The 6,083-nt window shown below is 44.7% G+C and overlaps 1 protein-coding gene across 3 annotated transcripts in view; it reads right to left on the bottom strand.

The window, feature by feature from the left end:
- The window catches only part of RB1CC1 (RB1 inducible coiled-coil 1), a 94,980-nt gene extending 89,273 nt beyond the window's left edge, over positions 1-5,707 (bottom strand). For 2 of the 3 annotated variants that reach the window (XM_073018082.1, XM_008000620.3), the window contains exon 1: positions 5,347-5,707. The gene's annotated coding sequence lies outside the window, so the exon portion shown is untranslated. The remainder of the gene's footprint in view (positions 1-5,346) is intronic. The other variant, XM_073018083.1, reaches the window with a different exon arrangement.
- Between the last annotated feature and the right edge of the window lie 376 nt (positions 5,708-6,083).

The raw sequence follows: 6,083 nt of genomic DNA on the forward strand, positions 1-6,083 counted from the left end.
TTTCTCCCTTCTCTGAATTTACAGAATTCTTAAGTAATTAATATAAGATAGCAGGAATTCTCTTATCTGGGGGGGAAAAAACCTATCTCTCATTATGAGGACATCTGTTCCTCCTAAATCCTCCTGGGATACAGTCAGCTATAAATGAAGGGGAGAAGAGAGGTGTATTTAAAAAAACATTGATCCAACAGGGTGCGGTGGCTCATGCCACCCAGTACTTTGGGAGGCCGAGGTGGGCGGATCACCTGAGGTCAGGAGTTTGAGACCAGCCTGACCAACATGGAGAAACCCCATCTCTACTAAAAACACAAAATTATCTGAGTGTGGCAGCGCATGCTTGTAATTCCAGCTACTCAGGAGGCTGAGGCAGGGGAATCGCTTGAACCCGGGAGTCGGAGGTTGTGGTGAGCTGAGATTGCATCACTGCACTCCAGCCTGGGCAACAAGAGTGAAACTCCATCTTAAAAAATAAAAATAAAAATAAAAATATACTGACCCCAGTGCATTTGTTTCCAGATGTACACGGATAACAACTGAATCCACATATACCCATATTCGAGGAAAAGAACCAGAAAGTATCTCACATACTCATTAAAATGTATCCAACTTATCAACTGGAGATTAATTTACAATTTTCTCTTGAGAGATTACCACCACGATGATAGTCAATTATCCCAGCCTTACTGTCAACTATTCTAATACAGTCAAAACTTAGAATTAGGCTGGACATGGTGGCTCATGCCTGCAATCCCAGCACTTTGGGAGGCCGAGGTGGGTGGCTCACTTCAGGCCAGGAGTTCAAGCTTGGGCAACATGGTGAAACCCCGCCTCTACAAGAATACAAAAATTAGTCAGCAGTGGTAGTGCGCGCCTGTAATCCCACCTACTGGGAGGCTAAGGTGGGAGGATGACCTGAGCCCAGGAAGCAGTGGTTGTAGTGAGCCTAGATCACACCATTGCACTCCTGCCTGGGGGACAAAGTAAGACTCTGCCTAAAAAAACAAAAACAAACAAAAAAATAGTATTTGCTTCCTTATATGAGAAGGTGACGGGGGACACCCCAATGACAATCTCTGACCTTCAAAACTGGACACATTCATTATTCATCCACTATTTTGGGGGCATCTAACATAAGCCAGACACTGCTAGGTGCCTGAAATACAAATATCTTCAAGATGCTTTCCAGCTGAATAGAACACATGAGACTTAGATAACCCTAAAGTGGACTAAAACCTTCAGAGAGAAAAGATGATTGGAAATAATTTTGCCTGATCTCTAGTTCTGTAAACTGCAATTATTAGCATTTCTCCCTCATTGAGGGGTCACGGGCTACTGCATCAATGGAGATAATGTCCTCCACAAATGGAGTGTCTAGGTTGCCCAGGGACTGAAAACTGGGCAGTCTCCCCAAATCAGATGCATTCTAATCTGATCCTACCCCTTCTCTGTCAAGAAAAAGAAAAAGAATGAAAGATGAGTAGGTCAGGCATTTTCCTAACATTTCCCTGAAAGAAAACCTTTTTCATAAAAGGTCAGACTTTCCTAAATATATGCCTTGTCTATAAACTAGACAAGCAACTTCACCAAAAGAATGAAGCGAACATTTATAAGGTAGTGCCCAAAGACAGCAAACGAGGTAAAAATAGCAGAACAGGAATACGTTTGAAACAAAAATGAAAAATACTTTGGCGTACACCCTTAAGTTTTTTTCCCTAGGTGTAAAGGAAGTATATGTGTATACTCAGGCAATATGGTTTTATAAAAATGAGGTAACACCCTACATACTACTATGGACTTTGCTTGAACTGCATAAAACAACAGAACTCTTTCTGTATCACTACATATGAATGCATTACACATTTTGGTGTCCCTATCATTTATAAAAACTACATAAAATGCATGATTTTAGTGAAAATTTTCTAGTTGCGTGTTTTATTTCATAACGGAATCTAAGAGTAAAACCAAAATTATCTATATATCAAATATAGAATTATATAACACAGGGAAGATGGAGAAAAAAAGAAAATGTAGAATTAGCTGCATTCTATTAAACCAAGATTATCTATAAACATATAACAATATTAAACCAGCCTGCCCAAATCTGGCATTTGCAGTAAAACAATTACTAAAAGCCATTATATTACTATAATAATAATATGGCAGTGAATTAATATTTCAACAGGTATGCTGAACAGTTACTGAACAAGTATAATGTGTGGAATGTGAAGGAAAAAATGAGTCAACAGTCTCAAATCAGTGACAAAAAAAAGGAAATGGATCACAATTATTTTCATCTCCTAGCACAATTACAAGCCAATAAAATATGAGAATTCAGAAGAGCAAAATCACGGGTGGAAAAAAATCATGGATGGAAAAAAAAAAAATGGGCGAGGATTGTTATTCCACAATCCTCAAAGCACTCACTAAACAGCTTTGAAAGCAGAAACAAATTAACCCAGGAAAGAGGGCACTTGGAGCCACTCAAGTACTGCATTTACAAAAAGTAATCCAACAGAACCGGAACTTTACAAACGGATGGAAAGAAATGCCATCCTCTCAGGGCCCAAAACAATGGGGGTACAGTTTACAGTCAAATTAAGCTGATTTGGTCCATAATAAATTACAGAATCAGAGACAAGTAATCTTTACATCCTTTTACCTATGTGAGTTAAGCAAAAACTCATCAACCTAGCACTATTCAATCTGCTTGGCTAGTCTTTTATCTATTCTACATTCTCAAAGAAATCTGCATTTGTCATTTACATCCATTAAAATTTCCAGTGGTTGCCCATTTCCTATAAATAAATGTATATAGACATATACGTATTTCTTGTTCACTGTTGCACTGCTGAAGCTAAAAGAGTATGCTGCAGGGGTTCAATTAGCATTTCAGGAATAAATGAGATGAATTTGGCTTCAACTGCTTTCCAGCCATGCTGGGTTTACTTGAATTCACCTGTAGGCCTTTGCACATGCTGAATTAGAGTACATTAGTTTCCTTACCATGACTTCCAAACCTGGATATGCAGAGTCCCCCAATCTTCCAATACTATCCCCTCTCTCATACTAGCCCAGCCTCAGTAACTTCATTTTTCTTTGTATATGCCATGTATATCAGAGCCGTTCCACTTACTGTTTCTTCCACCAAAATTCCTTTCAAGAGAGTCACACACTTACACCCCTTACTTCTCTTGGGCCTTTATTCAAAAGTCAATCAGTGGCTGGGCTTTGGGAGTCCAAGGCAGGCAGATAACCTGAGGTCAGGAGTTCAAGACCAGCCTGGCCAACATGGTAAAACCCCGTCTCTACTCAAGAATAATTACTTAAACATTTTTATGTTCCTCATGCAACTAGTTCAAAAACCTCACAGTGGTAAAAAGATAATAAAAGAATCGTGAAAGTGTGTTGAAAGGGATTGCTAGATTTTCACCTAAGTGTCTTAGGCCAGTATTACTACAAAAGAAAAGTGTAACCGGAGTTAGAAAATATCATTACCTGAATGAGAACATTTTATCAGACATTCTTTTAAAAAGATATTCATAAGACATACACATCTGCAAAGTAAAGCATGTAGGTACTCAAATATTTGCTGAATGCATGATTAAAATTTTTAAGTTAATCTTAAATAGAGTCTAAAAACTTTTCTCAGGCTAACAATCAAAAATTTAGGTTCAAAATTTCGAAAACAAAAGTCTTGTGTCCTCTGCCTTTATGAACTTGATTTGCTAAGAGTAAATCTGCCATGCATCCTGATCTTGTGTTTGGCAGCAAGAGCTAAAAGAAAACTCAGGGACAAAAGTACCGCTTCATTGTCTTCCCTGTCGTCCAATAACAAACATATAAAGGATTAGGTATATAAATAATCATATCTTGATTACCATAAAAAGTTCAAAATAGATCAAATAAAATTACTTTAAAAACATGAACTACATCAATATCCACTTTCCATCAACAGAGGTTTCTACACATAAGCATTATGTGCCTAAAGCATCCCTGGCATAAAACTTTATCCAGGTTTTGAACACAATCACAAACATTAAAAGACATGACACGAATGTTATTGACAAAATATCTTCATTAGGGCTATATTCTGTTACAACAAATATAAAAAGCGAACATATTTTCACATTCCTAGCAATGGTCTGCTTATAGATCCAATAATCCAAAAAATAAAATCAGCCACCTCCCTCAGTAGTCCTTTGGCTTCTCAGAGTTTTATCTGATCAGAAGTGGAAGGACCCTCTTTTTTATCGTCTACCAAAATGTAATAACATTCTTGATTAAACACACAATCAAATCTATTTAAATGTCTTCCTAAATTGCTAACTGTCCAAACCTACGTTTAAATCATAAAAGCTTCATCAAAACATAAAAATTTAAGAAACTACACAGTAAAATGGTTAACAAATAGGTACACTTTAAATGTTTGCAGCAGACTTGAGAACATTCCCATCTGGCTGAATGTCTCGTAGTAACGTGACTCTTTATCAACAGTGAGCACATGAGTCTTCTTTGGCACCCAGGTCTACACTACTTCAAGGTATGACCACACTTCAAAGAGTCATGATGGAAAAGACTAGATTACAAAACCATAAACAGTAAACACAGCACATCCACCAGGCGGTGGAAGAAACTATAGAGATATTCCATTCAGAAGCTGCCATTTCTACTGTTGGTTACTGTATTTTTGTTTCTACCAAGGAAGCTGTAAAATCCGCGTGCACGCCCATCCCAAATCTATCCGTGGGGCGGGCGCAGGCTGAGTCATTCCTAGGAGTAACTTTATACCGATCCTCGCACTCTGGGGTCGGGACAAAGACATCATCTCTCCGTTCCTCCCACTCGGTGAGCTTCGTTCGGCCTCGGCCAAACTCCACTCTCCCGTTTCTCGAGTCCAACACAGAATTAAGGGCTGATCCCTGGCAGCGATGAGCACAAGTCAGGATGTGTCTCGGGAGGTTCGGACGTCCCTCGCCCTTGGCCACTCCGGCAACTAGGCCGGGTGCTGACCCGCAGCGCAGAGAGAGGGATCCCAAGGCTCCGTCCGAGAAAGCCGCTGGCAGCCCCGTAACGAGAGAGCCCGACCCACACCCCCCGCAGCCTGGTGGAGCATCGATTCGAACCGCTTTTGTCTCCAAAGGGGCTCTCGCGCCGGGAAGGCGGCCAGTGGGCAACACCTGCCGGGGCGGGAGGCGCCGGGGCCCTCGGGTGCACACACCTGCGCGTGGGCCGGGCACGGGCCGGCCGGAACCCTGGACCCCGCGACCCCGGCCCACCGTGCCAGGGCCCGCCGCGCGACCGCTGTGCCAGATGGGGGAAGGGGACGCGGGCGGCGGCGACACTTACCCGGCAGCGCCTCCTCCTTCGCTGGCGGCAGCAGCAGAGCCAGCGACCCCCGGCACCATCTTCCGCCGCCGCCTAGTCCTCGGCGGCGGCTACCAACCGCCCATTCGGCACCGCTAAGCCGACACAACCGCCGGCTTCCCGGGCGCCCGCCCGCCGCGACCCCGAACTCTAGGCAGGAGGGAGGGGTCCGGGCGGAGAAGGACGCGGGCAGGCCCCTCGGCTCTGGGTCTGGGGCCGGGGGACAGAGGGCCACGGCCTGTCAGAGCCGAGGGGCCCAGGCGACTGGGGGACCCTGAGGCAACGCCGAGGGCTCGGCAGGGCCGCGGACACCGCCGCGGCTTGGTTTGTTATTGTCGACTCCGTCTCTTCCTCCGCGGAGCATGCCGGGAAACGGCCTGCCGGGGGAGGGGCGCGCCTGGAGACGCAGATAGGCGTCTACGCAGGTCCGGAAGTCGGCAGCCTGCCGGGAAGGGGGCGGCCCCGCCTCCGGCTCTTGGGCGGCGGGGCATGTTGGCTGTCCTGGGCTGACCCTGGGAGACGCCGCTGGGGCTGCCTGTTATGGTGCTAGCTGCCGTCCCGGCGCGTACTTTCCCAAGGTGAGTTTGACCTTCTTTGCGACAGCGAGTAGGCCCTGACTAAGGCCGACCCACCAAACTTTGGATCGTCCCCAGGCGAAAGAGAGCTTGTCTCCCTCAGCCTGTCGCGGAGGAGCGGAGCCAGTCGAGGGCCTGGTGTCC

The sequence above is a fragment of the Chlorocebus sabaeus genome, chromosome 8 (assembly GCF_047675955.1).
Source record: "Chlorocebus sabaeus isolate Y175 chromosome 8, mChlSab1.0.hap1, whole genome shotgun sequence".
Lineage (NCBI taxonomy): Eukaryota > Metazoa > Chordata > Mammalia > Primates > Cercopithecidae > Chlorocebus > Chlorocebus sabaeus.